A 10,685-nucleotide genomic window follows, 5' to 3' on the forward strand; every position below is an offset into this window, starting at 1 on the left:
AACTTGAGTAAATTTGGGAGGAGGGTGTTACAAAGTGGTATCAAGAGCATGGTTTAGCCCTTGGACTGGACGGGTAGTTTGTTGGTCATGCATACATATCAGTTGCATATGTGTTCTCTATGCTTGTGCTCTATGTACTTGTTGTGTATGCATGGTGTTGGTCATGGTTTCAATGGTGTCACCATGTGAAAATGGATGGTGTGTTTTTGGATGTGGTCGTCATGAGTGTATGTCGGTTATGCATTTGTTATACATGTCAGTGTTTATATGTTGTTATGCATACATTGATATGGCTGTAGTTGTCGTGCATGAGGTCATGGTATGTCATCAGTATGGACATGCATTAATAACTAGATAGTGGTTAAACTGATGATTATATGTTGATGTGATTATGATTATACATGTATCATGCTAATCTGGTTGATCTTACAGACAATATATCCTCCCTAGATTGACGAGATTCTCCTAATAGATCAGATGAGCAGCAGGGTGTTGGGAACTCTTTTGACTTAGCAGACACATTGAGAAGCTTGAAGGAAAAAATAAGTTGCAATGAAGGTAATAACAAAATCATGCAGACACTAGAGAAATAAGAAGAATTCAATGTTGTAAACCTTAAGATATTTACAGAATTGCAGAGACAAGGACCACTTTAGATCAACCATGGACGAGAAGATAGGAATAATGGGGCATATGGTAGTAGATCTCAGGGTGGGCACAGGTCGGATAGGGATGACTCAATCAGAGATGACAGGTTCTTGGACAACCTGGATATGAGAGGTGATGGACATAGGTTCTATTCTTGTTCTGGTTCTAACATGCAATATGATCATCATCGTTATCATGCTTACAGGAGGAGTGACAGGGGATATTTGCTGGATGAGTTTAAGAAAGCTAAGCCACCTACCTTTAATGGAGATTTTAAGAAGCTGAAGGATGCATAGGCTTGGTTACTTAGGATGAAGAAGTTCTATGAACTGCATGGGTACATATAGAATATGAAGGCCAGAATAGAAATCTTCAACCTCAAAGGAAAAACATACATTTGGTGGGAAGATGTAAAACCGGCCAGAGACGTCATGACATAATACTTCAGTTGGCATGAATTCAAAAGACTTTTTAGGAAGAAATACTTGTCAAAAAGGTACTATGATAACAAAGCCAAGGAATTCTATGAGCTTAAAATGGGATCAATGACAGATGAGGAGTATACGACCAAGTTCCTAAAGTTATTGAGGTATGTACTGTATATAAAATATGAGAAAGCTAAAGTTAAGAGATTAGTCAGTGGATTTCCATTAGCATTTGGAGATCAGATTGAGCATGATGAGTGTCAATCACTTGAGGAAGTTATTGGGAAATTGAAGCATTGCTATGAGCAATCAAAGTGTAAGACAAAATTTCAACAAGGATGGAAAGGGAAAGATAAAGCTAAAGGTAAATTCCAGACGAAAATAACAAGGCCTTAGTGTTAAGGGATAAATTCCCCTAGGGTCTTGGGTTGATACCCTAGCAGATCGAAGGTTATCTACACAGAGAAACACACATTCCACACAGCCATGATGCTAATATAAAAAAACTAAACGAAGAGAGGTGCACCTGGGGGTCCTTCGTTTGGGAAGATCTAGCCAGGGTCCAAACCCTCTTGGAGTTCCTTTCGCTCCTTCAACCTGCAAAACAATCAATTCAAGAAATCACAACAGTATATGGACCAAGCATCATAAAGAAATCATCTTCATAACATATTGAAAGGTAGTTAGTTATACAATTAAAACAACCATTCATATGTGAATCATAACATTGATATCATAAACATGAAGAAGATTTATATCAGGAACAAGGCAAGTGTTTCTTTTATTATAGATAACTAAAGTACAGAAAGGAATGATTTCACCTGAGTCCTCCTTTCGCAGGCTCCAAGCGGAACCATCCTCCAGATTTTTCCAGTCTCAAGCCTTCAACAAACTCCTTCCATGACTTACTCCACGATATCTCAAGTAGTAGAAAGACATCATAACACAAGGAAACAAGGGTTTCATGTAAATGGGGAAAGTGCTGGAAGCACAAGGATCTTTAGACCTAGTCAGGGATAATCTCAACAGAGTGATCTCTCTCTCTCTTCTCTACTCCTTTAGGCCTTCTCCCAAAGTAATTTTTTAGTTGGGAATTTGTTGGGAACAGTTGGGCCACGGGCCCTAATAAGTAATCAACAGGTAAAACCCGTGATCTCTGCCTGAAATTAAGGAGATTTGATTTTTTTTTAAGTGTTTTAAGACATATACACAGGTTGGGTATACACAGACCCGCGTACACACGCGTTTAGCTCAGGGCAATGTCACATATAGGGAGTAAAACATTGTTTTTTAAGTATTTGGACCAAGTTTGCAAGGAGGGGTTGCCCTAGGCCATGAATGCAGCATCACAAACATCAAGAGTGAGATTTGGAGCTATAACACTGAGAATGTAGAAGATAAAGAGAATGTTGCACCATACAAGAATTTCAACGTAGCTAGACAGGGACATGGGTCATAACAACAAAATAAAGGTGATGATACATGACGTTTGGAGTGTTGGACATGTGGTAAGGAACATATTAAGAGGGATTGTTGGCAGAATCAACGTGGTTGGCCTCATATCTATAATGCACAGGAGGCACAAACTATTGGGGATGTTAGGCAGAGCATTCCTTGTATCTATGTAGCACTAGATAACAGGCAGGTGGATCACCAAGCATCTATCATTGAGATGGACAGTAAGCTTTGTGATCAAGTTCTTTCTATTTTGATTGACCCTAGATCTAATTATAGTTATGTTAACTCTGACTTGGTGGATAAGTGTGGTTTGAATAAAGAAGTGCATACAGAATCTTGGTTAGTCCAGTTGACTATTGGTACAAAGAAGAGAGTCCATCATTGGGTAAGAGCTTGTGCTTTTGAGTTGAATGGTATATCTACACTAGCACATTTGAATGTATTTTCATTGCGATCATATAATATGCTATTGGGTATGGAATGGCTATATCTTCATAGGACTAAGGTATATTTTTATGACAAATCCATTAAGTGCTTGGATGACAATGGGGAATAGAGGATCTTGCAAGGTAAGAAGAAGGAAACATCAGTTAGAATGATGATAGCTATCTAGGAAAAGTACAGTCATAGAAAAGGGTGTGTGTTATTTGCAGTGCATATTTCTAGTGATAAAGGTAAGGAAGATGAGGATGCGGAGATACTAAGAAGGTACCCAGTTTTACAATGGTTTCAGGATGTGTTTCCAACAAAGATTTCGGAGTTTCCACCTCACAGGGAAGTATACTTTTCTATTGAGTTGGTACAATGGGAAACACCAACATCAAAGGCACCATGTAGGATGAGCACTCTAGAGTTAGTAGAGTTAAAGTTATAGTTGAAGGAAATGCTTGACAAGGGATACATTAGGCCAAGTCGATCATTGTGGAGTGCACCGGTATTTTTTGTGAAGAAGAATTATGGTACTCTTAGGTTATGGATAGATTAGAGGTAGTTGAACAAGGTGACCATCAAGAACATATATTCATTGTCAAGGATTGATGACTTGTTTGATCAGTTGAAGGGAGAAACAATATTCTCAAAGATTGATTTGAGATCTCGATATCATTAGGTACACATCAAGGAAGATGACATATACAAGACAACTTGTCAGACTAGGCATGGGCTTTATGAGTTTGTTGTAGTTCCATTTGGTTTGAATAATTTTCTAGCTACTTTTATGTGGTTGATTAATAGCGTGTTGTGCCTTTATACGGACAAGTTATTGTTTTCATTGATGACATCTGGATATATTCTAAAAATGAGGAAGAGCATGACAAACATTTAGCAGCAGTAGATTGCTAACATAGCATCAGTTGTATGCCAAGCTCAGTAAATGTAGTTTCTTTCAGAAAGGTACATTACTTGGGGAATATGGTCTCCAAGGAAGGTATAATAGTGGATCCGGAGAAGATAAGAGCTATCATGTAGTGGGCAGCTCCTAGAAATGTGGAAGAGGTAAGATAATTTATGGGGTTAGCAAGTTACTATAGGAGGTTCATCAAGAAATTCTCTTAGATTGCATATCCTATTACATCACTGCAGAGGTAACGTAAGAAATTTGAATGGACAGAGGAATGTGCAACAAGTTTTGTGTAGTTAAACAAGTTGTTGAAAATTCTCTAGTTTTAAAGATTGTAGGTCGAGACAAGGAGTTTGTGGTGTGTACAAATGCCTAAAAGAGAGGATTTGGTGGATTCTTAATGCAGGAAGGATAGGTAGTGTTCTACAAGTCATGAAAATTAAATGAGCATGAGAAGAATTATCCGACACATGATCTTGTGCTGGAAGCGATCATCCATGCTTTGAACATGTGGAGGCACTATCTTCTTGGAAGGAGAATTGTACTAATGAGAGGTCACAATGGGTTAAGGTACCTATTTGACCAACTGAATCTGAATGCAAGGTAAGCTAGATGTTAGCCATGATAAGTGAGTTTGACTTTGATATCAGGTAGATTAAGGGAAAGGAGAATAGGATCGCAAAGGCTCTTAGCAAGAGAGTACAGGTTAATCGTATAACAACTATGAGTTCTTATGGGAAAGACTCACAAGATCAGATATTATAGGAAAGACATCAGGATGATAGGTACATGGAGCTTATGCACATGTTACAACAAGATACAGGTGGTCAGGATGTAGACAATCATCTTACAGTAGATGGTTTGACCATATTTAGGGACATGATATATGTGCCAGACAACAATGCACTCAAGAAGACTATCTTGCAAGAACTTCATGCAAAACTATATTCAGGCCACCTAGGATACCGAATGACGTTAACAAAACTGAAGAATTTTTATCATTGGCCAAATCAGAAGAAGAACATGGAAAATTTTATGGCTAGATCTTTGGGTTGCCAATAGATGAAAGTAGAATGTAAGCATCCAGGTGGATTACTACAACCGATTTTGATTCTAGAGTGGAAGTGGGAGGTCATTTACATGGATTTAATTACAGTTTTTTCAAGGAAATATAGACAACATGATTCCATCATGGTTGTGGTGGATAGGTTGACAAAGTTAGTGCACTTCATTCCAATGAAGTCTACTTATTCAACTAGTGATGCAACACAGGTATTCATTAGAGATGTAGTGAGGGTTGCATGGTGTACTGAAGAATATTGTGTTAGACAGGGATGCCAAGTTCGCTTCTAGATTATGAAAATAGTTGTTTATAGGTTTGGGGATAGAGTTGGACTTCAGCACAACTTATCACTCGCAGAAATATAGACAAATAAAGAGGGTCAACAGGATATTGGAGGACATGTTGAGGATGTATGTGATGCATCCACAGAGGAGATGGGAGGAGTACCTTCCATTGGTTGAGTTTTCTTACAACAATGGGTACTGGGAATATTTGAGGATGAGTCTGTTTGAAGCACTATACGTTTGGAGTTTTATTACTCCCATTAGTTGGAGTGATATAGTTAACAGGGTGTTGATTGGACTAGACATGTTGGCAGAAATGGAACAAATGCATGTAATAAATAAGAATCTATTGGTCACCACAATTGTCCTTCTTTTAACACTATCTTTGTCCTAACTACACTTCCTAAGCCTTTGTTTTACGATTAAAATTAAACCTTTACACATGAATTTTGGTCTCTTTCTGTGATTTTATTGAATATGGACCATAGGGGCTTATTTGTTATTAAAAAGGCTAAATATATTTAAATTCCTTTATAACTTACCTTTTCATATTTCTGTAAGGCATGGCGAGTAAATATCATTAATCTAAAGTGAAGTTCAGTTGGTGCAGGATCCGCAGTTCCTGTACTGCTCGCTATTCCTGTACCAGGTGGACAGCCGAACGATTCATTCTGGATTGACTCCAAAAAAATATAATATTTGTTAAGGAATGGCGTGCACCTTCCACTGAGATTTTGTTCCATTTTTGCATCAGGATTGGAGCGTTATGGATCTTAAGTTCTCGTACTGTCCGGTATTCCTGTACCATTCGTCGTTCATGTATCGAACACCATTCCTGTACCGATCTTCGTTCTTGTACCGGCCATCGTTCCTGTACCGACCATCATTCATGTGCCATCCTTCATTCCTGCACCAGGTGGACAACCAGCAGATTGAGTCCTAAAATATCATATCTGTTAAGGATTGGTGCACATCTCTCGGCGAGAGTTTGTTCCATTCTCTCTATTAGGCTTGTAGCATTATGAATGAACTAAAGATGGAGGTTGATCGTTGTTAAAATGTATTTTTATGTTAAGTTTCATTACAGCCAAGAGTGGAGTTTTGTGTATAAAATAGGGATTCTAGGGTGGACTTCGAGGTGATACTTTGAGGAATTTTTGACATATACTGTGATCCTTTTGTGTGTCACCATATTTCTGGGCTATATCAGGATATTCATGATGTACATTTGCAGTTACTAAGCTTAATACAAGGAGCTAAGCCAGTTATTCATTCCCAGTTCCAATATTTTATGGGATGCATTAATTGAACAATTGATTTGATCTTGTTATAGGGAAACGAGCTGGTTGGCTAGGGCCCAACCAACCCAGCTCGTTCTCCCTTTTCCATGAAGTGTGTTAAACTTATTTTTATGCAAGGTTTGAGCAGGTTATATTTTGTTCTTTCATAGTTAACAGGCTTTGACTTCTTTATAAGCTGTGTGATTCGGATCCGAAGTGTGCAGGCTTGGGTGTGTTTATTTCCTGCCTTTCATGTTAACCCTGCTTTCCTTTGATGTGTGTTTAATTTCCTTTCTGCAAAAGGAGTGTGTTTTGGTTACTTGCACCGGTGCGTTTTCATTTCTGCAAGTGAAGGTTTCTTAGTTTACTTCTGCAAGTCCTTTTATTTCCTGCAAGTTCATTTTCTTTCTTCTACAAATCGTGTTTTATTTCTGAGTGAAGTTTCCAAGAATTCTCAGCATGAAAGTTCAGTTTAGAATTAATTTATCTTTATGAGCTTTAATGAAACATTGTTTGCATTATATAGATCTGTGCTTGCACTCATTTCCCTTGTGGAAGTAACTTAGTTTAACATTGAAATTATTGAAGGGACCTCTAAGCTAAAAATTCTATTTATAATAAGTGCAGATCTAATTTACATAATAACAGTCATCTCAGGAAGAAGCCTGCTTGTATTTAGATTAGATAGTTATTTTTCACATGCAAGAAGTTTCTTGTTCTAGCAAGGATTTTTCTTTGACTTTCGAAGTACCTTTCATTTCTGAATGTATGATTAGTTAAAGAATCTTTTGCTTATGAATGTTTATTTCCTCAGCTCTGTTTCACCTTGCAATTTATTCTTAGTTAACACCCTTTTCATTTTCTGTAAGTGGTTTGGAAACCTAGTATAGGAACGTTGATTTCTTGGTACATGAACCTTTGTTTCGGTACAGGAATCAATATCCTGGTACAGGAATATAGTGCTCTGGTACAGGAACCCAGAGCTCTTGTATGAAGGTTGAAATCTTTAGTGCAGGCACAATACATACTTCCAGTGCAGGAACATCGCTTCAGTACAGGAACATCGTTCCATCATAGGAACATTGTTGTAGTGCAATAACAATGGTTCAGTGCAGGAAGGAAAATATTTAATGAAGAAAAATTCACTTCACAACCTAATTATTTCTCTGTCTTATGACTACATTGATGTTTAGTCTCAGATATCTACTTTTCCATCTTTCAGTGATCAAGATTGTTTATGCTAATTTGAAGTCCCTTTCATTGAGTTTTTGCAACGTACTTTCCTTTTTGATTCCGGCACCAGAATTCTTTTGGTGTTATTTTATTTCTATTCTTTTGATTCTGCAAGAGTAATTAGGAAAGATACAAGTAGGGTTTTCAAGTTGTTGAAGCCCTTCTTTGGCATTTCGAGTGTTGCGCCTCTAAGTTTACAAAATCCCAGATTGAAAATTAAATCTTGGTCCATTAATATGGCCTACTACACCCAACATTTTGGCACCGTTTCCCAGGAGGCACTTAGGGGATTGACTTTGGTGACTTGTTGCATTTGGTTTTCTTTTCACCTAGTTTCTCTTGCAAGTTTATGTTCTTTTAATTTATTTATTTCTTGCATATCTTTGTTTTTTTAAAGGAATTTCATTTCCCAGGTGCTGTAAGAACCCCCCAATATATACTAATCCATGTGATGACAGAGTATACCAGTTGGCTTGTTGAAAACAAGAAAATAGTATTTTGAGGAATCGTTCAATGAGGAGTTTTGATGCTACTACAAAGACACATAAATCATGCAATGAAAAACTCACAAGTTCATAATTTAATATTTTTATTGAACATAAAGTTAATATTATTAAATATTTGATTTCAAAATTGGATGATTTGCAGGAAGAACAAAAGAAGGAAAGTGTCCACTTAGTAGCCTAAAATTTTGCAGAATCTGTGAAGAGGCTCATGCAATAGAACATTGCCCATCACTGCCAGGATTACTAAAGGTACTCAAGAAATCAAGTAAGGAATCAAATCAACTTCCAAGTATAACTCAAAACTTATCATCATTCAATACTTGGATTAATTCTTATTCTCCTGAGCAGGTTCCTCAACATGTTTATAATCCTACAGTTTCATGGAAAAATTTTAGTCCTCCTCCAATTGAATACCCTACTTCATGGCCACAACGTCCCTCTCCTTTCTCCTCTTCTCAAGTCAAATATACCCATGGCCTCATGAATGGTTTGGAGCCTCTTCCCTAGGGAAGTCTTTCAATCAATTACTTGAACAACAACAACAACCACAATTTCCACTTAATGCACCACCAAGTTATCCTCCTCCATGGTCACAACTACTTGTGCAACCTTGCCCTAATCCATACCCTAGCCCTTATCGTAATCCATACCATAGACCTTATCCTAATCCATACCTTAGCCCTTATCCATACCCTAGCCCTTATTCTAATCCATACCCTAGCCCTTATCCTACTTCATACCGTAGCCCTCATCCAAACCCTAGTCCATATCTTAACCCAAACCCTAGAGCTAGCCCTAATCCATACCATAATCCATACCCTAAACCTATTTCAAACCCTAGAACTAACCCTAATCCAAATCCTAACCCAAATCTTAATCCAAATCAAAATCCTAGCCTAAACCATATCGCAAGCCCTAATCGAAGCCAGCTGGTTGCACAACAATTTAAAACACCTATTCTTCCCATTGATTCCCCTATTAAGTGTAATGATATATCTTCAAGGTTGGGGGAAGAGGTGAGTTTGGAAACATCTCCTATCACTACAGAACATTCACCTTAGGAAGAAACTTCACCATTAGAGGAGCAATCTATAATTGGAACCTATTCTAAAACTGTTGTTGCTCAAAACCCTAGAATTTCCCTTCACCATTATTGTCAATCTGAAAAGAAAATATTTGAGCCCGAACTTGAGCGATTTTTCCTTTATCTTTCACCAGATCCCTTATGCCTCCAAGAGAGTGATTATCAAGTTGTGGAAGGATTGCATCAGTTGGAGAATCATGAATATATGGATCCCATTGAATCCCGGTTTTAAGTAGTCATCAACACACCTTATTTCATCATCGTTCGACAACTCTTGGTGCCATATCAATTAAAGCAACTGGTTTCTCATACTCTAGTATGTTTTGAAGCTCATTATTTAAAATTGAATGTGAGTATATTTAGCATTCTGTTATGCACATGGCTACTTTGGAATTACTCCTACACTTGAAGGAGACCTTCCTTTCTTTAAATTAGGGTAGGGTAGTATAAGATCAACGAATAAAAATGTCATTTGAAATAAAATTGTTAAAACAACACTCTTGAAACTGCAATTCTTAAGGCACAACTTTTAGAATTTCTATCATTAATCACTCTTGTGGCAAGACTTGCCGGAAGCAATTCTGTTTTAATGCCACATATCCTATAAAGTGACTTTAATTATTGGTTGAGATTAATCATTAGGTCAATTACGGGGATTGTTATTGCTATATTTAATACTTTCCATTCATAAGCTTGGAATATTACTTTTGACCTATTCATTATAACAAACTATCATCCAAAAAATCATTTCAAGTTTCTCTTTGAAGGTATTGATGAAGAGCCTCCTATGGTGGACCACTCCTATGAGCTCTCATGAGAACCCTAGCATGATCAAGTTAAGGAATCTTTTAGTCATTATCTGAGATGTTTTCTTTAAAAATGAGTCTTTAGGGTAGAAGGACCAATCGGTACATATTAGTGATTAAAATATTTTCACGCCATCTCGTGCCCTTAAGGAGCATATTTTCCTCCCCACCTATTAAGTAACCTATTTAAGGTTAATTATAATGATATTTTCTTTTAAAATTATTAATTGAGGTAGGTGCTTACGAAGCCAGGACAATGGTCTTCAATTAACTTCTAAAAAATGTAAATGCTTTCAATTGACTCTGAATTTATATATAATAGATGGGATACAGACATTTCGTGGGGTTAAAAGGCATCCCTATCGAGGCTATAGACGCCTGCTGGCAGCAGGCCATGCTTGTGGTATTAAAGTTAATTTTACACTATGATTTACCTGGTTGTTTTCGTCTTTCCCTGAACTCATTATCATATCTCTATGAAAATGGCTATAATATCCTTTCAATAATGTGCTTCGGAGTTCTATCTTTCATAAATATGAAGGTTTTTAAGGATGTGGGG

The sequence above is a fragment of the Pinus tabuliformis genome, chromosome 4_1, assembly GCF_031772625.1.
Source record: "Pinus tabuliformis cultivar Carrire ecotype Pingquan chromosome 4_1, CPIR1, whole genome shotgun sequence".
NCBI classification, from domain to species: domain Eukaryota; kingdom Viridiplantae; phylum Streptophyta; class Pinopsida; order Pinales; family Pinaceae; genus Pinus; species Pinus tabuliformis.